The sequence below is a fragment of the Ailuropoda melanoleuca genome, chromosome 3, assembly GCF_002007445.2.
Source record: "Ailuropoda melanoleuca isolate Jingjing chromosome 3, ASM200744v2, whole genome shotgun sequence".
NCBI classification, from domain to species: Eukaryota; Metazoa; Chordata; class Mammalia; order Carnivora; family Ursidae; genus Ailuropoda; species Ailuropoda melanoleuca.
In genome coordinates, this window is record NC_048220.1 from 65,707,646 (window position 1) to 65,731,723 (window position 24,078).

At 37.6% G+C, this 24,078-nt stretch overlaps 1 long non-coding RNA gene across 1 annotated transcript in view; it reads right to left on the minus strand.

Annotated features, from left to right (window-relative positions):
• The window catches only part of LOC117801399, a 69,463-nt gene extending 61,847 nt beyond the window's left edge, over window positions 1–7,616 (minus strand). The window contains exon 1 of the long non-coding RNA XR_004623893.1: window positions 7,539–7,616. This is a non-coding gene — a long non-coding RNA (uncharacterized LOC117801399). The remainder of the gene's footprint in view (window positions 1–7,538) is intronic.
• Window positions 7,617–24,078: the final 16,462 nt, after the last annotated feature.

Consider the following 24,078-nt stretch of genomic DNA (forward strand, 5'->3'; position numbering starts at 1 on the left):
ATTTTGAAAATGTAACAATTTGTCTTATTTCTGCCTCTGATGTTACCTACATATAGATACTTACCTTGACAAGGACTCACAATTGGGTATTTAATAAAAATAAAGTGTTGTTTAGAGATTTCCAAATTAATTTTTTATGGTCCAAAATAGCACACCTTAGTGGAATTTTGCTTAGCTTCATTTCCTTGTTTGATTTTGTTCAGTTTTTAAAGTTGACATTGATTATTTTGAGCTAATAAGACCAACATTGCTAGGGTAATCTCTGTTTAGAACAGTTAATATTTCTGCTACACCCCACATATATGAAACCTTATGCTCCAAATCACAAGGGAATGAGTATAATTCATTATCTAATAAAAACAAAAACAAAAGATAACAAACAACACATGTTCTACTCTAATGGATGAGAATGACAAGCTTCTTTTTTACAGGGCAAAAAATACAATCTCCCTCATTATAAACTGTTCTAAGCTTTTAAAATATCTTTTTTTTTTTTTTTGGTAACTTTTTAGAGTATTTTGTGAAGACTTCTTCTCCTCCTACATAGTTACTCTCGAATATGATTTCTGGTTTATCCATTTCTTTACTCTTCATATTTGACACTTCCATGTACATTCTCCTTTTCTTTCTATTCATTTTATTAGACTTTGGGCAGGGAGAGTCGCTCGCTTCAGACCCAGAACTACCAGTTAGGTCAAACAGAGTCTTTCAAGAGAGTTTCTGAAGAGGATTTAAGGGAATATTTTCTCCCCTCAACAATTAGTAAGCATAATTTATTCACTAGAGGGGGACAAACTAGGGTAATCCATAGAGATTCTTACGTTCTGTAGAACCGGCAATACATACCACCCCCCCTTCTTCAATCTGTAATCCAGTATGTTCATTCACCCACTACATTAACACAAGAGGTTAACAGGAGTCTCTCAAACTTCTTAATGATGGACTGTGACCCAGAGATTTGCTCCACATCTTTCTTGGTACACTAGACCATGAGCACTCTCATCGTAAAACTCCTCCACAGTTGGCACACCCGGCAGGTGGGCTTTGACTCAACAGATAGCGAGCTACTACTACAGGCCAATATGTCCATAATCTGGGTACTCCTAGACAAAGAATTTCATGTTTAGCCAGTTCCAACCCAAGAATAACATAATTATAATTTCAATTTTTTTTAACTCAAGTTCACTAGATTAAGATTTCTGAACTTTGGTTTCCCCTAGGAGTCACTCCTCAAAGATTTGAAACAGCTTAGAAAAGACAAAGATTGGAGGTGGTGGGGAGGGAGTAATTGCAGCCAACATGATGTCTTTGTGGAGTCATCTGATTCCGTCAGCACAGTAAATAAGGAGAGGAATGGAGACCAATTGGGGTATTTTATCAACCCCATAGAGCTTAACCTACTAGGGGTAACTGTTCTGGGAAGGAATTCAAAAGAAGCTGAAAAGATTGCAATGAGGTTTCAGTCCTTCCTACTCTGCCGGTTAAAATGACCATCCCACAGGCTAAACTTTGTGGGGACTCCCGAGAAAAGAAATATCTCTTCTACGCTAACGGTCTCTGGATTTGAATATGGCCAAAACCCCAGGCATTAAAACTGCAATCTGATGAGAGAATTGCAAAAGAATGATTCCCATTTTAGCAGCTTTGTAAAAGAGCATAAAATGTTGTTGTAAGAAAACATCCTGGCTGGCTGGCTGGCTGGCTGATTCCTTTCCAGACTCTCCTTGTAAGATACTGTTCACCAGACTAGAAAGGATATAAAACTGTGAAACAAGCTTACCAAAGTGAACCAAGAAGTGACCCAACAAAGGACCAGCAGAATATCATGCTGGAAATCAGTTCTCCCAGAAAAGAACATACATGAGTAGACCTCATTTGAACATCTCTGATTAGAACTGTAGTGTTAGTGGGACCACTAACGGCACATGAGACATTGGTACGAGAGAGCGGTGGTATATGAATGACGGGGGTTTGCTTGCTCCAATCAATCGATGAACTGAGGCATCAAAAACACTTATGTGCTTTGTATGTGCAACACTGACAGGACACACTTTTCAAATTGCTACATGCAAGCAAAGCAACTAGCCATCATGTACCCTATAAAATGGTGTTAGCGAGTAAATGAACAGGAATATAGCTAATGACATTTTAGAGTGGGGAGAGATCACTTCCATCAAAAATCTTTAGAGAAGGACTCATGACTGAAGTAGAATCTGAGCTGGTCTCGACAGGTGGATAGACACAAAGAATGAGGAAATGCATTAAGCGTGGCCCAAACGTGGTAATGGAACATGGAAAATTGGAAAAGCAGGAACACATAAAGCATACTTACAGTGTGTGTGAGCACGGTGAGCATGTATACAATGACACAGGCCTACAGACACACATCTACATACACACATATGTTGAGATATCTAGATATAAATAGATGGACCGCACATAGAGAGACAGGTCTACCTATCGATCTCTGCCTTCTCTTTTTGTTCCTGTTATATTTCTCTCCTTGTGGCTGCAGCACCACTTACTAGATTTGTGACCTTGGGTTGGTCACTTAACCTCTCCCAGACTCAGTTCTCTTAAACTCAACAGGGAAATAATCATCATCCTTAACTTAGTCGGCTGTTGTATAAATGAAAATGAATGCTAATAGGCTTGAAACAGAGACTAGATCATCTTAAGTACTCAAAATATGTTTGCTGATATTACTATTTTTATTGCCATCTCTGTCAGGCCATATTCATTTTCTTATGGTCCTTTCACCAGAATTTGAGCTCTTTAATCCATTTTTGACTCTCAACATCTAGCACATTCCCAGTAGAGTAGGGGTTCATAACTGTCTCTTGAATGTTGAATCGGTTCCTCACTCTCTGCACCTACATCCACATTTATGTGTCTGAGTGTCCAAGTTCACATGCTCACGTTCCCAGGCCTTCTCTTTCTAGACTGCTCTAGATCCTCCTTCCTTTCCTGATGCTATGGGCATTGCTCCTCTAGGATTGTACTTAGCCTAATGGTTGTTATAATCCACACTGTTCGCTTCACCTATGGAATTTCAGAGCAGGTAGAGGTAGTAATCTGCCATTAGTACTCCATGATTCTGGCTTCTGACCTCCCAATGCCATATATCTAGCTAGTGAACTCAAATGTAAACCCTAAAAGAACACGTATTTTAAAAAAAATACCTAGCTAACATGCCCTGTGAGTTCCACTCCCAGGAACTTATATATCTACATTAAAACAATTCGTTTTCTATAGGTGTAAAGTACCATTATGCCAGCTTACAACCTGGAAAAAAAAATCTATTGACATCCACACACTCTAGAGGGTTAAGGCTAAGTTAAAAGATTATTCCCTTCCCCAGCGACTTAGATTACCAAAAAAGATAGCCATATAAGATTACTTCGCCTTTTCTGACTTTAAAAAGTTGCCTGCTTGCTACCTTTTTTTATCTGAAGCCTGTAGGCAGATTCTAATTTGGCCCTGCAAAAAAATCTGTTTGGCCCTGGGCTGAGGGAAGATGTTAATTTTCATGACTGTTTTAGAACACATCAAAATTCAGTATGCATTTTTTCAGGATTTCAAAGCAATATGCTTAAAACATGCAATTTAGAGCTAGAACATATAGAGCATTTAAAAATATTCAGGTTTTACCAAGAATCCATCCGGTCTATTATTGCAATAAGTAGGATACAAAGATATCTTTATCTGGTTGTGAATGAAACTCCATCTACTTAGAAAAAAGTTCGAAATAAAATTTTAGCTCTTTTAATTCTACAGAGGTTTTCTAGCTTTGACAGTAGAAATTTGCTGTAGTTGAAAAGAAAGAGATTATAAAATTGAATATGCATTAAGCATTTCTCAAAAATAATTGTAAAAGAAAACGGTTTCTAGTCTTTAATATTTATCCTTAATATAGCTTAAGGAACACTCTCAGCTTAGTCAACAAATGTAACAAAAAATGAGTAAGAACATGACTCATCCCACCATGAAGGTCTGTTAAGACAGGCACGTTGAACATTTCCATGGACTTCATCCACAGGATTTGTGCTCTCTTAGGTCAAACAGTGGGTGAGAACTTTTTTTAAAAGCCCAAAAGAAATGAATTAGTAAATCTCCACTTCATACATGGCAGAATGCACTTCTAATCAGTCTTAACAAACTTGTTCCTTTTGGGTTTGCATTGCTCTGTCGTTCAGGAATGCCAGAAGTTGGAGGCTGAATGGAAACGTTACAGATGTTAAGTCTTTTTTAGCCGAATCAAATGAATGTTGTTGAAAGGCATTCAGTTACTTTCTGTTCCTCCCGCCCAAAGTCCGCATATTTCTAGTACCAAAATGAGATCAAGAATGAAATATTGAGGGGCGCCTGAGTGGCTCAGTCAGTTAAGCGTCTACTTCAGCTCAGGTCACGATCCCAGAGTCCTGGCATGGAATCCCGGGATCGAGCCCCACATGAGGCTCCCTGCTCAACAGGGAGTCTGCTTCTCCCTCTGTCTCTCACCCTGCTCATGCTCTCTCGCACGTGCTCAATCTCTCAAATAAATAAATAATCTTTAAAAAAAAAAGAAGAAGAAGAAAATATTGAATAGCCTCATACTCATGTAAAGACTTCAGAGGTTTCAGTTGAAAAAATCAAAAAGCAAGAGAGAAATGCTTTGTTATAACTCTTAGGGCCACTTTCTTAGGTGAAGATGAGCTGCTGCGGGTTTTGGCCCCACTCAAAGATAAGGGACATGAAATCCACCTTGACATCCCTTCTGTAATAAAGCAACAACTTAGCAGCCTTTCGGAGGCAACTCGTTTTCTATCCTATATTTTTGGCACAAAATTCAGCCACTGCTGAAGTACATTGTTGCTTCCTAGAAACAGATGCTGTATGATCACAAAGGTTAACATTACTTGAGAGTCTATTGTGTGCCAGCCTCTGTGCTAAAAGCTTCACACTTATCATCTCATTCAACGTTACAAGGACTTATAAAATGAATACACTGAAACCTCCATTTTGAGAAGGATGCTGAGTCTCGGAGAGGTAAGTAATCCAACGGATCACAGGTAGGCACAAGCACAGCTGATATGTGAACACTGGCCATCCAACCCCAGGGCCCTCACGAACTACTCTGCTACTTTCGGTGAAAGTGTAAGCAATCTAGATTATGCACTAAGTACCATAGCAGTTAATACTATAACATGTGTGAATATCATTTCAAAATTAAAAAAAAAAAATAACTAGACAAATGGCAAGAAATCCGGCTTGCATGTTCTTAAGATGCAGTTCTATCAGATTCTATTTCAGTCAATTCCAACAAAGCTCAGCTGAATTGTTTCACTGAACTTTTTACTATAACATTTTTACAAACCACAGTTTCTGATCAATGATGCTTTGGCTGTGGAACTGAGCGCATGGTAATACTTATCCCGCTATACTTTGAATCCAGCCCTCTATTTACCAAGCATAAAGGCAAATGCCGGTTAAACTACTCTTAGTTCCATCTTTCTGATGTTCAAGCGCAGGAACAATTATCTCCATCAATATTTAATGGCCTAATCCTAAACAGACAGTGCCACAGTGCAGGCAATCGTCCTGTTAACATGCTGTTAATTTTCAGACATAGAGGCAGAAATAGACTATACAGTTACTGAAAACGCACAGCAGTACACCTCCCTAAGGTAAAATTCTCTTCACGTTCTCTGGTCTACCTTCATTGATAATAAGGGAATTAGAAACATTTCAGAGTTGTGTTCAGTGGGTTAAGCTTGTTCACTATTTAAAATTCATGGAGAGAAGGAAGCTTTCCTGGTTTTCCAGGTTTTTTTTAATAACAAGGTTTGCAACTCCCCTACTTAACCCTAACATATCTCATGATCCCACCTACCTGCTATTTTATTTTTGTTTGGTTTAGGTTTTTTGTTTTTGTTTTTTGGGTTTTGTGTGTGTGTGTGTGTGTGTGTGTGTGTGTGTGTGTGTGTTTTAACGCTTTAAATAATTATTTTTACGTAACAAGAGTCATTACCTAGATAACTGAAATCCAGACCACTGGACTTTAATTAGAAATCTTTCTATGAGGGGCGCCTGGGTGGCACAGCAGTTAAGCGTCTGCCTTCAGCTCAGGGCATGATCCCGGCGTTGTGGGATCGAGCCCCACATCAGGCTCCTCTGCTATGAGCCTGCTTCTTCCTCTCCTATTCCCCCTGCTTGTGTTCCGTCTCTCGCTGTCTGTCTCTATCTCTGTCGAATAAATAAATAAAATCTTTAAAAAAAAAAAAGAAATCTTTCTATGAAATATGGGATAAGAATGCCAATATAACACAGGTCATAAGAAATTTTAATGCAAATAATTTTCACAATTTCAACGTGGATAGGGAACATCAGTCCCCTAAATAATTTCATTGAGAAGATCACAGTGTTGACTGTATGATTAGTTCTCTTTCTCTTCCTATTTTTATAAAAAGATTGAAGACTAGGGTAGAAGGATGTGGGAGGCAAACTGCCATGTAAAACCATTCTTCGGAAAAAAACAATTTACAGGAAGTGTGGGCAGAGAAATCATGTAAAGATTCAAAGAGCAAGAGTAACCGTGGAAGAAACAAAGGATCCTTCTTTATCTGTTTATTAATAGGCTAAATACATTCCTGGCAGCTGTACTTGAGAATAAAGTCTGTATTATCTACCCCGTGACTTCACGTTTGACCCTAAGATTTATCTAACCTCCTCTAAGTCTGATACAATTGGTTTTTTAAACCCAACTTAGTTATGATTTTTTACTGAATAGAAAATTTCAACAGGTTTCCCTTTCAAGGTGGGATATTACTTAGAATACTTTCAAGACACTTCCAATTATTTTTTCTACCTTTTTTGGTACTTCATGAGTATCCAGATTTGCAAGTGTTAAATAAATATCAAGTATCTTGTCAATTCTAAAGGATAAAGTTCAAATATATTTCTCCTAAGTATAAGGTAATAAATATCAAATTTGTCCATGTTGTCCAACTGGAGTAAAAGCGAGAAAGTTTGATCAGTTTGGAAATCTGGTGGACTTGGGTGAACATGGTAATAGATACTTTTTACAGATTTGAAAGGAAGAGAATTTGTGTCTTTATACAATTTTCTAGTTCTTGTAACACAAAGTGCAGAATGTCCTTGTAAGGCTATTTCTTACTCCTTTGCCAAATACAGTTCTTAAGTACTATGTTTATATAACCATCTGCCATGTTTACATAGCAGAATTCAAAGGCAGAAATCTTTCATTTGTCAGAAGCATGGCCATGCCCATAAACCCATCTAGTATATAAATTATTTTGGAGTAAATTAGAATCTTTCCCCATTAATGTTCATTAACTTAAAAGCAGGGCCAAGCCTAATGCATAGCGGAGGGGTGGATAGCTTTGTCTTAGAAAACCCTGTCTCCCTCCTGTTGCCCTCCATTGAGAATCTAGTGACTTCCAATTGCCTGATATTCTTCATCCCATACCTCACCTAGACATTGTTTCTGCCCACCTTCCTCCCTTTATCCGTTCAACAAATATTTATTGAGCACTTACCACATGTCATCAGGCAATGCTCCAGGTGGGTAGTGGAGTTCTATCAATGAACCAAGGAGAGATGTGTGGCCCAGTGCAGCTTATATCTAAGAAGGGAAGCAGAAAAGAAATAATAAATATAATAAATGCATATATATATAGGATGTCAGCAGATAATATGGCTATGGAAAAAAGAAAAGTAAAGCACAGTAAAGAGGATGAGAATTATAGACCTGGGGGAGTATAAGGGGAGGACTGTACTTTCAAATAGAGAGGCCAAGATGGGCCTCATTGAGAAGGCAGCTTCTGAGTAAAGAAGTCAGCCATGTGGAAGTATGAAGGAGAGCTTCAAAGGAAGAAAAGGCCAATGCCCAAAGGCCCTAAAGTCAGAGTATGCTGGATGTGTTTGAGGAACCACAGGGAGGCTACTGTGACTGAAAGAGAGTGAACAAGGAGAGGAATAGGGGAAGAAGTGAGGGGGGAAAAAGAAAACAGGCTTCAGGAGGAGTGAGCACCCTAATAGACCCCTGGGAAGCTTTGGCTTCTAATCTGTATTAAATCCCATTCCACAGAGTTCTGTGCTTTGTTAAGACTCGGAATTGACTAGATTGATGATATATTTATTTACTCATTCATTTAATTCTTTATTCATTCATTCATTCATTCATTCATTCATTCATTCAACAAACACTTATGAAAGCCATAATACATAATGGGCCTCACATAGGCAGTAAGGCTCTAACAGTGAGAAAAAGCAGACATAATCCCTGTCCTCAGGGAGTTCATGATCTAGTGAGGAAGACAGATAGTAATCTGACCATCACGGGAAAAGCCCTGTGAGGAAGAGTCCAGCAGAGGTACAGGATGATACAAAAGTCTGGAATGGGAAAATGTGACTTAGTTATGAAGGTCAAGCACGCTGCACTGAGAAAAAAAGCAATTAAGTGGCAAGTGAAAGATAAATAGGCATTAACTAGGCAAGCTAGAGAAAAGTGCCTAGGGGAACGGCAAGTGGCAGGCAGAAGGAGGATGGTGGCAGGGGACTGAAGGAAGGTAGACTGGTTGGAACCCGAGAGCTGGAGGAGTATTGTGGGGGTGAGTCTGGACAGGTGGGGCAGAAGGTAGGAATTGAATGCGCTAGGGCTCAAAGGCCATAATAAGCAGTTTGTCTTTATCCTAAGCCCATAGGAAAGCCACTAAAAGATTTTAAGTAAGGTGGTGACCTGATTGGATTTAAGTTTTAAAGATCACTAATCCATATTGAATATGTATTAATGAGTTTATGTGTCTATCCTCTGGGTAATTTGTTTGCATTTTAAAAGGCGCCTTATAGAGGTAATCCTGAACCCAAGCAGATCCTGGTGGGAATTTTAAATATTGCAGCAAGCTGATGAGAAAAAACAAGTGAGGTAGGGAAATTATTGAGCAGCCCATCAATTAAGTCAGAGAAGGAGGTCAGATTCTACATATTAAGCCTGTAAAATATGGCTTTCATTAAACTATTAAGATGTCAGGGAAGAACAAAATATTGGTTTTGTGTGAATACGAAATCCCTTTCATTTCTTTGATAAGCATTTTGACGCCTAGCGATGTTAAAGGACTTTCCCAAGGTCACAGAGAAATTTCGTAGTTCATCCAGTGTAAATTGCTTCCCAAAAAAGAGCAAAATGGGCAAATTAATTTAAGACTCAAACTAGAAGGTGTGGACATCTTAATGACTCCTAACTCTTGTGTTTTTATTTCTAAAACATTACGGAATACTTATGTCCATACAGCCTTAAAAATCCGGCTGTTCCCAGTCAACAGCCTCATGTGCAATCTCTTCCTCACAGTTGTGTGTTGAGTCTTCTCAAATTAGTCCTCAGAGGGAAAGCTGCTCGGTGAGTACCCTTCCTCTCCAGCCTCAGCACTACCCTTTCCACTACTACCACTGCCAGCTGTATCTGAGTCAGTCAACAAATATTAGGAGAACCTCAAGTATATACCAGACAGTCTGATAAAATACAAAGATTAAAAAAATTCCCATTTTCCAAAAATCCAGTAGAATGAGAGCAACTAGCAAGTAAATGAATAATCACAAAAAAGTCACGGTTTCTCTTTAAAGTTGGACACAGGATGCTGTGGTACAAGACTAATGTCACACCTAACTCCGCCACAGATGAAGGACGCTTCACAGAAATGACATAAGTTGCCAGTTTTAAAGGATAGTTAAAATCTACCTCTGGGTTGAGCAAAATAAGTTTGTTTTTTTTTAGATTACATGGAGTTGACACACCTCAAATTAATTTTCCTCAGCTGTCATTTGGTATGATTTTATCAGCCTATATTGAGAAACCCAAAACATTTCAGTGAAACTCATCATTGTTCATATAGGACCTTATCCTGTGATTAACACATGGTTCCTTTGTGAAGTCCCATCTGGTACTAACATGAGGAGCGGTTGAACTTCCTCAGGGTTCCCACTGGTTTTTGTCTCCATTAGGGATCTTGTAAATTGTGTAACTGAATAAATTTCCTTTTTCCCATTAGAAAACCTGGGGCCAGATTTGAACCTAAGTACTTCAGACTTATCATTTCTTATTTGTTGCATGATTCTATGTATTTTAACATAGGTATGGACCCTCACCATCAGGATACAAAACAGTTGCATCATCCCCCAAAAATGACATCCTTACTCCACCGCAACACTGGCAACCTCTGCTGTTCTCCATGACTGTATTTGTCCTTTCTCAAATATCATATAAATCGACTCATCTATTATGTAGCCTCTTAGGCCTGGCTTCTTTCACTCAGCCTGACATCATTTGTGAGACTCATCTAGGTTGTGGCATGCATCCGTAGTTTGTTCCTTTTGATTGGTCAGTATTCTTTCAGAAGCATGGGTATACCACAGTTTTGTACACTCACCCATTGGAAGGTTTTGGGATTTTTTTTTCCAGTTTGCAACAGTAACACTCAGAACTGCTATCAACATTCAACTATAGACACAATATCAATATAAGGTTTAATTCCTATAGATAAAAATCAGGAGTGATATTGCTAATTCATATGGTAGGTACATGTATAAGAACTGCCAAAACTGTTTTCCAGAGTGGATGTACCATTTTGCATTCCCACCAGCAATATGTGAGAGTTCCATTTGCTTCAGTCATGTCAGCACTTGGTATTGTCGAGATTTTTATTTAAGCCATTCTAGTAGATGTATGGTATTATCTCACTGTGGTTCTAATCCGAATTTCCTTAAAAGCTAAGAATATGGTACATCTTTTCATGTACGTATTTTTCTTGGTCATTTTAATTCTATTTTAAGTCCACTTTTCCTTTTCCTTCTTTTTTTTTGCAACCTCTTTTAAATTTACGATATAATTCTGCTTTTTCTCCATGTTATTGAAGAAACTTGGGGCATTACTGGTGTAAGTATGGGTATATATGCCTAAGTTAAGTTAAATACAAAATAAAGTCACAAAAATGTAGCATTTCAACAAATTCCAATTTAAGTTCTTTATTATTTTTGTCTTTTCCTGTATGTGTTTTATGGTCTATGAAAGGTATAAAGCACTGTATTTTTTTCTTATTTCTAAATCTGATATTTTCTAAGCTCTGGAATAAAATCTAGAAAAAAACCCAGTAAATCACTGAAAGCAGACAAAATAATGCTTTCAACAAAGAACCCAATGGAATTGTCCTTTTGAAATGTTATTACATTGTCTCTGTGTGTGTTTGGCTCTGCCAGTTGCATTCTGCAATTCCTATTCTCTGCCAGCTCTAGAGAAGGATAGAGCCAAATAACTGTGGGTTTTTTGATCTACTTGTCACCAAAAAGTTTGACAAAAGTCTCTTAAGCATTAGAACTATAAAAAACATTTACAACAGGATCAGGAAAAGCATGAAATTTAACTCAGTTGGTTCTGTGTTAAGCCCATGGTTTAGACCAGGCTCATTAAAAGCACAGATTTTGTTGCAAACCTGCGATTATTTCAAATGAAGTGATTCATGCTTTGGATAGCTGCCATAAAAGTTTGGTAAAATATGATCGTTTCAATTAACTTTTCATTTGAAATTGTGCATGTAAAATGCATAGCTAAAAGCAAAACTCTAGAATACTATATCACACTAACAAAAATGCCTCATCATTCCCTTAAGAAGTTAGGGCAAGTGCTCTTCCAGTTCAAACTGGGAAATCATTGTACTTGGTATACTTTGAACGAAATGCTTGTCTGCCAAGTCTATGAATCTAAGCCTCTAAAATCAAGAAGACTTAGTAAAGGCTTCACATAGATCTGTGTGTATTTTTTTTAAGCTTCTCCAGGGTATTAGCACTGTCTGGTCCTTGTGGAATGAGTGACTTCCTGACCCTGTGCTCTCCCTCTTTCCAAAATGGTTAAAGAGGGTTTACCTTGAGTCCAGTCTGGACTTTAGAAGAATTTCAAAAGTAAGGAGAAGACCTTGCATCTCCTCCATTTGTTTCCTGAGAACTGGACTTCTTTTTTTTTTTTTTTATGATATATTTATTTGGGAGAGAGAGAGAAAGAGACTTATGTGAGCAGGGGAGGGGCAGAGGGAAAAGGAGAGAGAATCCTTCAGGAGACTCCCCGCTGAACATGGAGCCTGATGTGGGGCTCCATCCCAGGACCCCAAGATCATGATCTGAGTGGAAATCAAGAGTTGGACACTCAACTGACTGAGGCACCCAGGCACCCTTGGACTTATTTAAGAGAAAAGGAAGAGAGTTAGGGACAGTGGAAGGAAAGAAGAGAGATAGAGAAAGAGACAGAAAGGGAGACAGAGATGGATGGGTGGAAGGAAGGAAGGAAGGAAGGAAAGAAAGAGAGAGGAGGGGGAGAAGGGAGAAAAATGGCTTGTGGACACAATAAAATCTCAATAAGTATTTGTGGAGTGAATGAATGAACGAATATAAATTTCTTAAAAGAAGGCATCACAGTGTAATGGATTTAGTCAACGGATAAAGGATAAATACTACATTCTTTCTTGCTAGCTAAGGTGTGAATGGTGGCAGAGAAGTAAATAGATGGAGAAAAGACTGCTCCTGAATACAAGGGAAGGGTACTGGGAAAGGACACTAAAGGTGTCAAGTAGTTTGCGTGATTTTGCCTACAGCCAGCCCAGTTTGACATTGTCTCTATGTGGATTAATCATTTGATGTAGCATAGCGTGTTCATAAGCACAGGTTCCAAAGGCAGATTTCCTGAGTTGAAATACTATCACCAATTACTGATTGACCTTAAGCCTCACCATTTCTGTGCCTCAGTTTCTTTTATCTGCTCATTGAAGATACTAGCAGTACCTATCTAATAGTGTTGTTATGAGGATTAAGAGTTAATATAGGTAAAAAAAAAAACAAAACACACTTAACAAGCATAGTGAAGCCTTACTGTATTGGTTCTTATTATTCAGTAAGAATAAAGATGAAAAGTGTATCAATTTATTATCTAGGCTACATAAAGAAAGTGTGAGGATATCATCTTTGTGATTGTGGACCTTCGAAATACTGAATTGTTAAATTAATAAAAATATTTCCATTGCAATTATTTAATTGGTTTTTCAGGAAAATTAGCCTCCTATCAGTTCAAGCACTTTCTCCTTTGTTAGGCAGTCTCTTCGAGATAAATTAAATATAAGATCCTAGAACTGCAGAGCTGAGAAATACACTAGGGGTGAACTTATCCTTAAGGTATCAAGGGAAGCAATCCTCACAGCCCCTGTTGGTGACCTGCAGCTGTTGAAGAAAGCCAACTGCCAAGCATAGGAGCAAGCAACTTGCTGTGTCTCAAGTCCGGAACACAATGGCCAATTATTTATTTCCAGTAATGCCTCACAGCAGACTAAGAAGACAACCATTTTTTCTCAGTAAATTTATATTGCTTGCATTCTGGAAAAAAAACAAATTGCATGTTGTTTGAATTGGAATTTGGCCATAATACCTAAAGTTAATGTTCTTAAGATTGCAAAAATTATTGGTGATGATAAGAAAACAAGACCATATTTTTATATTTTAATTTTAACCCAAAGAGAGAAAATCCCAGCAGAGTTGGCAGGAAAAGCAATTGGAAAGGACTCAACTCTTCCAAATATTCGTCAATATAGAAATGGTTTTGAACACAAGTGATGAGGAAATCCCACAGACTGAGTTGGCATAGATTAAAGAAATAACACAAAAAGTTGAAGAGGTTTAGTCCATGCAGAGTGGGAAGGATTGAATGGCCCTTAAGAAGGCCATACTACAGAGTACACCAAAGTCCTAATTCATTACTTACTAACACGTTTTCAGTGTTTATCTGTTTATTTTTAACAAGGTCATCCATGAATCAATCAACAGTTAGTACCAGGGGCAAAAGACAAAACTGCCATTGACTGCTAAAAGAGCTTTCAAAAATACTAATTGATCAATAGTGATCATTGGTACTGCGAACCTTCATTCCTTTAGGGATTTGCTTAACCACAGACTTTCTCTGGAGCCAATCTCATAATGCAGCCTCCCTTTGGATCTTCAGTAACCTCATTAATGGCTGCCCTGTGCTCCCTGTCTACTTTTAATTTCTTCTAGTAATAGAAAATACTTCATAATGGAAGATTTAATTAACTGAGTTTCCAAAAAGCTATTTACAGTGAACTGGGAACATTAGCTTTAATTTTTATTGTTCAAGAATGAAGATACCCTTTTTATAACAGATTAAATGCAGCAGGAAAACAACATTTTAACCACACTAAAGTGTGGGAACCCACTGGCAAAAGTCAATTGTGCTGCTGAGAAGACAAAGGCTATGACAGTCTGATCTGAGGGGAGAGGCCCTGTTCGAAGCTCCTTGTCCTTTCCTTAACTTTCCTTGAGTAACTCTTAACAGGCCCCATTCGCATGTACAAGAGCTCTAACCCGGGTAACGATCAGTTTTCTACCACCAGAAGCAAAACATTACAGTAAGGTGTGCAAAATGGTGGGTCATTTCCTTCTCCCTGTCCCCCCACAATAGAATCTTACATCTTTTCAAAAAAAAAAAAAATATAAAAGAGGCTTTTCTAGGACTGTTAAAGATGTACCTTAAATAGCTAGGTCTGATTTTCAAGAAAATTCCTCATTGGATAGTGTCAAAGAGAAAGAAAGAAAAATCAGTGTGACCTTGATAAAACAAAGAAGTCTTGAGGTCAATCAGCTAAATATTTGTGCAGAGAAATTTTCCACAGCATTTATTAATTTATAACTTTTGAGCTTCTCCTGACATAAGCTTATACACATAACCTGGTTGGCTATTAGCTACCCAGCCAATTGATAGGTAACTCAGCGAGTCATCCCAATTGCACGCATAAATACATGGTTGGGGCATGCATATGGCTTGTTGAAAGTGTGTCTTTAAAACCCTCACAGAAATTAGCTGCTGAATGTTGCACACTAGCCATTTTTCAAAGTGAGGCTCTTTCACAGTTTTACCTTTTTCTCTCATTTACCAAATGAAATTAGACCACATTACAGACTAATACCTCATGAATTGCATCTATTAAATCAGAGCCAATTTGAGTTATAGAGGCATATGCACCCAGAAGCACTAAATGCCCTGTGAAAAAGCAGAAAGGTAGCTTAAAGGTTTATAGCTTTTCATCTGTAAAAGACCTGGGTTCAATTCTTTGCTTTCAGGCTGAGTAAAAGTGACTTTCATGGCTCTATCATGACTCACATCACAGAAACCAGATTGTTGGTTTGCTAACCAATGTGGAAGTCGAACAAAGACGGTCACACATTGCAAATTTCTGTAGAAGTGGAAATCCTGAGTGTTGATCTGTTTCCGAATCCACTGTGCACAGACTAGGAACAGAAACTTGTCTGGAGGAGCTCAAAAATTTATTCTTTAATAAAAACAGTATAATTTTCATCTATATTATCCCAGAAAAGACTTGATACAGTTCACAAGAACCAAGCTTCAAAGACAAACACAAATCCCAAAATCTTTTCTTTGGAAAGGTTTAAATATCGTAGCTTTTATTGTGTTTGGACCTCTGAAGCAACTGATTTAGGAGTTAACTTTTGTAGGAGTTTACTGCTCCCCCAAATAATTCATTACCAATGGGTATTCTGCCTTCGCAATTAATCAGGTTTGAAAGTGCTTCATTTGGTGCGTTTGTATTGTTTAAATAAATCTGGAAACACTAACCCTGTCACGTTCAGGGGTCGAGTGTGGGAATGAATCTGTAGACACAGAGGGTAAAATACTTCAAGGCGTATCCCCAAGAGATTTCCCGCTGGACAATCAGAATTTATTTTCCAAGAGGAGGGTGTCCCCGTGCAAGTGAGCCCTGTAGTGTGTTTTAAGGTCTCCTTAACCTGTCTCGGCAAATTGCATAAATCACAGCTATAAAGTCTTCCCATTCAGCATGTTAGGGCTAGAGAAAGCTGACCAGCTTCTGACCTCTTATTCTGGGCCCCAACTGACCCTAACTTAGAAGTTCAAGCGGTCAATTGCAGGTCACTGAGGGAAGTCTCAGAATCTTTTTAATTCCACTTGGACGGCAAGGTTAAATTTATGCGGCACAGAGACTTTCCCAGGTCTGGGGATGTGCTGCTTACGGAGTCCACACCTAGATGACCAAAGGAGAAAGAAAAAAAGGAGAGAAAGAAAAAACAAACTTTAAGTTGGTGTCCTCCTAACCAGCTCCACATTGGTATATGCCATGTTGGTCGTTTATCAGTATAATGGATCTACAGACAGCCTTAAACAATTGTCAAACATTCTTTTAAAAGCCATTAGTTTTTCAACTAATATATATCTGTTTTGTGCATTTGTTGAACCCTTCACTTGTCACTGAGAACAGCCTGTTAAGCTAAGCAGAGGCCTGATCAGTTTTCCGTGAGCGCTGAGCCTCAGGGTTCACCTGGGTCAGCCACAAGATTTATGAGGCCCAGTGCCAGTATCTGATTGGGACTGTTAGTGCTAAAGAAAGCTGACACTTCCTCCCTTTCCCTCCTCCTCAAGCTCTACACACAAAGTCCAGTGACTTAACTTGTACATTCCCACTGGCTGCCTAAGAGGCAGCAAAATTGATGACCGGTACAGACACCAAAGTGGACATCAATAAAAAAAGATGGATGTGAACGAGTGGAGTGACATGCCTCATTGCTGAGGGGACTGAGGAGGGGAGAGAAAAGGTTAAAAAAACACTAGAAAGTTATTTATATAAGCTTCAAGGACAAGGATTTTGTCACTACTTGTCTAAGGATTTGCTCTTAAAATATTTTTTCCTCTAGCTTCCATCCTTCTCCAGTTGGCACCAAAAAAAAAAAGAAAAGAAAAAAGAAAAGAAAAGAGAAAAGAAGGGAAAAGAAAAGAAAAAAAAAAAGGCTGGGGAACCTCTGGTAATTACTAGATTTTTTTATTTGTTGGCTTAAGTTCGGAAACGTTTTTTACTCTTTTTTGGTCACAAACGTGTGACACCATGATATGGATGAAAACTCTTGAAACATAGAAGAAAAATGTAGTCTGACGTTCTAAAAAGGAGCCATGATTGACAAAGCATTGCCGTTGTGCTTCTTAATTAATAAGAATGGTTAAAAGCTGAGTGGATGACATTTTCTAGAACCTAGTAGATGTGAGTGCTCTGAAATAACATGCTCGTGTTGAAGCATTTCCCAAGGAACTTACCCAAAACACTAGGAATTGTGCTCATGAAGATGGAATCCACAGACTAGTTTACAAATGGTAAATGAGTGAAAGTAACTGGACTAGACTTGAGCATGCTGGATGTGTTCTATTTTAAAGGGCTTGTGAGAAAAATTATTTGGTGGCTTAGCGAGCACTCCAAATTAGGTCCAAAAAAAGACAAGTAAAATGAATAAAAGAATAATTTTCAGTGTTTCTTCTCATTCTCTCTTGATGTAGGTTTATTTGCCCTCTAGGATGTTTTCTGCATGCTTAGGTATTATGTAAATGAGGTCTAAATCTAAAATGTGATCAGTGCCATTGGGATGTGATTATGTACTCAGCCACAGCAGAAGAAATGGCAGACTCCCTAGATCACAGTGTTTGCAGGGACTGTTCCATGCTAACTCTGCCTTGATTTTGATGCTCCCTTCAGTAAACAAGGTCTGATAGTCTACTATCTTACAGTAGAAGAAAACTGAAAAAAATATGAAATTAATTTTTAATAATTCCTGGTACGCCAGATGAGGATACTGTCTTTTATACTGAGATAAACCCTTACTAGATTCCAGATCAAGAGAGTAAGAACTAATGCTGTCACACTATCCCTTTTCTGCTCAGAGACTGAGCTTGACATCTTGAGGAAAGGAACTTGAAGTCCTTACCATTTCAGCAACAAAGATGGGTCAGTTTCACAGACCACAATCTAATGCCTCGTTGCTCTTGAGATGGCAGTAGAGTATGCTCTGCACTAAATCACAACAGAACTTGTGACAAAGTGTCGGGAGGAAGTCCTTATCCCTGGTGACTTTGTTTCCTAGCTTAGCATAGCCAACCCATCCAGAATCAAAAACTCTTAAGTGAGGGGGACTGTGAGACCCACCCTCCCTTCTGCCAGTTCCTGACCCTATCTGACTTGCTATGCACTGCCTTTTTTGTATGCATAGAGCAACTTTTGAGCATGAAGGTTTACTATTAAGGACAGAGTAATCAGCCAGGTTAGTGAGTCACTATTCCTATTCTAAAATACCATAGAGTTTGCCATCAAAAAATCTGTCAGAGGAGGCCTGTTCCAACCCTGCTACTTTGTCTGATACCAGCTCAGTTTTAAAAGTCGTACTAAACCCATCTCTCTAGGTTCCCCACCTGAGACTTCACATCTTTGCCCTTGGGATTTTCACAAACTCCTGATATACCCCTGGCTTTTCTCCAGGCTCAATAAGGTAACCCTTATTTCTGTAAAGAGAGTCAAGTCCCCACAGGGACTTGTGCGAGATCAGGAAGGATTTGCACAGGCAGTCTCAAGCTCAACTTATGACCTAAAGTAACTGCCAGCAGGAAGATGAAATGAGTTTATAAAATCCCTGATCTACCAGCATGTTAAGAAGGGTTTTAAGAGTTTAACTGTGAGTTATTTAGTTTTATTTCCTTTAGAATCAAATGTATTTTTGTTATGATCACTTTTATAGTCATAAAGTGCTTTGGTTTTTTTTTTCCCTTTCTCTAATGAATACATGATAGAGTTGTGAGGATAACCTAGCATAGTGTTTGGCATCAAATAGCTTTTTAATACATTTTAATTGACCTTCCCAGCTCCCTCTGGTCTTCTTTGCAGCTGAGCTATCATCCCCCTAGAGGATGGATTTTCAGGGGATCTTAGCCGAAATATACAGCTCAGCATTTTGACAAGTTAATAAAGAAGTCCTGAGTAAAAACCTCACTTTCTCCAGACTATCTAAGAAAGCTTCTGAAATGTCCATCTTAGATCCTAATGGCTCCTCATTTTCATTTAGATGCACAGGTATCATCAGAGAGTTTGTCAAAAGATGGTTGAGAAATCGTGGTTACATTCCCTGAAACTATCACTACATATAAGGTCATTCCAAACGGTAGACTGGGGATCCAAGAATGGCACTTCCAAGGGGCTCAGTGCCATCTATTTGAAAGAGAATTTGAGCTCTTAGAGAAGGTTAAAAGTAACCCTGATTCTTCAATGGCTAATTCTGGATCCTTTATCTGCTGGGACACTTCTGCCCTTCTTCCAGTAAACTGACAATATAGATTTCCCATTTGCATCAGGTAGCAATATTCAAAAATTTCCTTAAGCAGCTCAGGAATGGAGTCCACCATGCCATGTGCTCTGACCCTTTGACTAAAAAAGTGTTAGGAGACATATTTTAGATTATCTGAGTAATGCGGAAGAATTCTTAAATTCTTAAATCAGGGCCAATAGTATGTGAGAAGATTCTCAGACCACTAGGGCTGAAATGACTGGTTCTGCTACCCAGATGCGCCTACAAGTTCGTAGGCTCAAGCTCTGAATTCAGTCTGATGTCAGGCAGCTCCAGGGGCAGACCTTGGTCTTCTCTGAGCTGGAAATGGATGTCAAGGGAAAGTAACTTCTAGACTCACAGGATTCTGGGAAGGGACATTCCAGGGTTCCTCCAGCTTAAGGCAAATAATTGGTTCTGCCTCACCTGATCTAGAAAAAAAAATAGTTTAAAGTCTCACTGGTCTCTCTTTATACAATATAAAACTTCTCTGGAATTTGGGATCATAATGCCATCCTTAAAAGTCAGGGATTTTACCAAAGAATGAATGCACCTTGGATATATAACAGGGATTAAAAGCATTTTTATAGATAAACACTAAAAGTTTGCCAATTCTGAGATTGTTTTACTAGTAGTTCTCTTTCCATGAGGCAGAGAATCATACTAAATGAATCAAATTACTACCCTTTTATCCTTTGTTGACTTTTTAATGTTATTTTTCAATTTAAAAAATCACAATTATGCATGAAAATTAGGGAACCAACAAATGCTGATAGTTTAATTAATCACAACTAAGTGGATCTTCTTGAATTCGCTAATCAGTATAGATGTCACGATTGAAAAATTGAGTTGTAAAGTCACTATCTCAACCTAAATCTCTATTTTATGTGTAAATATATAGCCACATACTTCGTATTTTCTTTTATGAAGACAGATCATAAACCATCAACACCAGATATGCTATTCAGGTGTCTCCCCATAAGATCAAAGTGTTTTAGACATCTTAATGATTTAGCATATGCACTACACCATTCAGAAGGTCGCTCAGAATTAAAATTGCAAAAAATCCATTGTCAAACTGTCATAAAGAAAATACAGTTTTGTCAGTCTTTAGCCATTGACAAATATAGCATTGTCAGGACGGATCAGCAGAGAATGCCTTTGAAGCTTTTGCTATATTAAGTATTTGTTTACTTCCTAATCAGGCAAATTTATGCTAACTGCTCAATTTCTAGTGATTAGGCATCGCTGGCACGTCAGAACACCTTGCAGGGACCATGTGGCTGGTCCTTAACAGCAATCAATCCATTGTTGTGCTCACACAGCAAGGTAGTCTTTTGCCACAATGATCAAAATTTGTATTTCCACTCAGAACACATCTGAATAAAACGAACATTTGGTTTAGAAATTTCTTCTTAACCTATTTGAACTTTATCAAGTGGAAATATTTATTTGACAAAATTACTGTTTGATAAGGAAAATATTTTCCAAGGTAGATACAACTGAAGATAGCCTACTTTTTAAATGGAAGTAGACTCGTAGTTACTTTAAAAGAGAAACTACTACTATTGCTTATTATTTATAATCATCATCATTATTATTATTACTTTTGTAGGAAGGAAAAGGAGAAGGAGGAGTGGAGGAGGAAGAAAGAAGAAGAAGGCATATCTTTTTTTGCTCAGAATTATCAAAGACTTTTCATCAATAGCCAATAAAATGTGCATCTTACCTTTTCCCGAGACTCTTTAAGTAGTTCATGGAAATCATCTGAAAATAATTTTGGGTAAATAATACAACCAAAGTGAAAAGATGGCACTTAATATGACTAATTTAATTAAATGGGCCCCTACGCTGGTCCAGTAAAGAGATTCATATATAATTAGTAGAACGAGAGAGTGCCCCACTCTGTTCACATAATCCATTCGACCATCTTCATAATCAACGTGGACCATCCCATCTAAATTTAATATGCAGCCACTCATAACCATTAAGACCTCCGGCGGTTACAACAGCCTTCTTTGCCATGCTGACATCCAATTTATACTTTTCCCCCAGACAGAGCCAACATTCAAAAGCACAGAAATTTCTCTTTTTAAAAAAATGGCTTAGAACTACTTATTCTATTCTGCTGTAATAAAAAAAAAAATCTATATTGCAAACTGTGGTCATACTTTGCATTGTCTATTCCCAGGATGACTTGTCACAACTCTGTGACTCCCGATTGTGCGGATGGATACTCATTCGACAAACAAAACTTATACCTCAATAAACAGCAAGTCTGTATATTAGACGAGAAAAGAATATGCAGGGGAAAAAACCCCACATATTCTAAAAAACAAGAAAAAAGAGAAAAGCCTGCAGGACAAGTTGGAGAAAAGGATTTTGCCCCTATTCCAAAGAGTTGCTTCTGTCAAGTTTTTTCTCATTTCCATGATTTTTTTTTTTCTATTAAGATCTGCTGGGGAAATAAAAGCAAAGGGTGGAGCAGAATTTGCTAGAGATGACAGATAGCTCTTCTTTAATGACTTATAAAAGTAAAGTGACATCTCAAGTTTTACTTTATGGAACACAGAAGGAATATGCTAAGCAATGCTATAGATTTTATCTAGCATACCAATTTTGCTTATTTGTGGAAATATTATCATTTTACTGCTATGATTATTGACACATTTCTAAGGAACATGTCTATTAAGTTCTTTTATCCTTTCTAAATTACTATTAAGGATGAATGTCTTTGAAGTGAAGCTTCTGGTCAGTAAAAGGGGAAATTCACCACTAAGTGGACTAATTGTAGTATATATAAGGGAGTTTTCTTTAGCCAAAGGAATTTTCCATTAAGAATACAGAAACTTAAGCTTGCTACTTTATGGGAGGCAGTCCATAAAATATTTCATGTGAAAATTAAACAAAGTATATCTACCTCAGTAAGGTTACAGGTTAAAAAAAAAAACAAGCAAGTGTTAATATACTTTTATCCATTCTACACATAAAATTACTTTTTTGGGGGGATGATACACATTCACTGAAACAAACAAACAAACAAACACTAGAAAGGCCAATATTAACCATTAGTAAAATTCTGGTGCATAATCTTCCAGATAGAATATATATAAGAAACTTCTGGATCAGATTTTTAGTTAGGAAAACAGGCCCAATTATGTTTTATTTATCCTATTGAACCTCTAAACTTTTTTACATCACTTGAAAAGTTTAGTATTTTATTTTAAATTGATCCAACTCTATGCAGTGTGTTCTGTGTGAGACAAAGACCAGGAGACTCTCTTTTCCTGTATCTTTAAACCAGTACATAACTTCTGTTTAAGGGTCTAGTGACAACTGTAATGGATAATTTACAACCTACAGGGCTTCTGGATTAAATAACAGAGGTTCTATAAACCAACAGGCTTCAGACTTCGGTGAAAGCACCAGTAATTTGTTTATTGCCCTTTCTCAGTTCCTCAATTACAATTGATCTCTGCTAAACAGTCTAGTGTTGCTAATTGTTGGGAAAGGGGGAAAACAACTTAATCTTTATAGGCATCTTCTAGCCTAGTATTTGCCCTTATTATTCCATGCCGTAATCTCACCTAAGCACAGAAAGATGGAATCCATACACCTAGTTGAAACAAGTACTTTCGAATTTAATTTATAAACAACCAAAGTTGAAGGAGCTGTGTTTGGAACAGAAGAAAGGGTGAGTGATTGTATCTGATATTGAGCCAATGACAGACAAACGAGAGCACTTTATTAGAGCTCCTGTCCTGCAAGATCACGTATCTGAATGCTACTGATAGGAGTTTAATCAGGACTTAATCTCCTTATCATGTCTAGGTGTTGACCAACTCTAAGTACTTAACAAAATACAGAACCTCCGGGCATTTCCACTTCAAAGCTTAAAGTCCATGGTTAGGTGCCTCCTATCTTATTTTTTTTTTCCATTAATAGTGTTGAAAAGAAATACTTGTCACCATCTACTAAGCATGTCCTAATTTAACCTGTTTAACTCCTGAATTGTTTGTTTTAAAAAGGTTTGACTTACTTATACTCAACTTTCATTTTCTTGACCCGCCATGTTAGAAATTGGAAATATACTTTACATGTGTGTGTATGTGTGTAAAGCATGTCCTAATTTACACTGTTTAACTTTTGAATTGTTTTAAAAAGTTTGACGTATTTATTCTAAGTCTTTATTTTCTTGACCCAACATTTTCAAAATTAAATATATATGTACACATACATACATGTGTGTTTGTATAGTAAGTACTTAAATTCTAGCTTCTCGTTCTAATACGGTATATCCCTTGGATGCCCAACTGAACAAGTAATACATCAAAAAACAAGGCAAAATCATCCTTCAAATCCTTCCAACATCATCCATTACAAATAAAGTTCAATGACAACTTTTGTCTATCGCTACCTAGCCTAGTGAGCATTCATTCCACTTTGCCATATTAAAGTTCTTCCTTTAATCTTACAGCAGCCTAATGAGGGAGTGTAGAAATGTTTACTGTTCACTCGCTCTAAGTTAAAACTGCTTATTTCTTTCGAAGGTATCCTCCTGAAGACTATCTACCCATAATTTTTTTTATTGCCAAAATGTCAATACTTGTATGTGAATTGTCTTCATGTCTCCACTACAGATGTAAATTACTTTTTAAAAAAACGTAAAATTAATGAAATTGACAATAAAAATAATTAAAACTACATAAACCAGATATTACAGATCTAGAAATGAGAATTTATATATCTGGGGTTTTAATATACTGATTAGCATTTTAGTTATTTCAAGTATTTGATAGTCTACTTAGTTTTTATGGCAGCATATATTCAAAATAATGCATAATACCTCTATTTTGTCTAATGCAC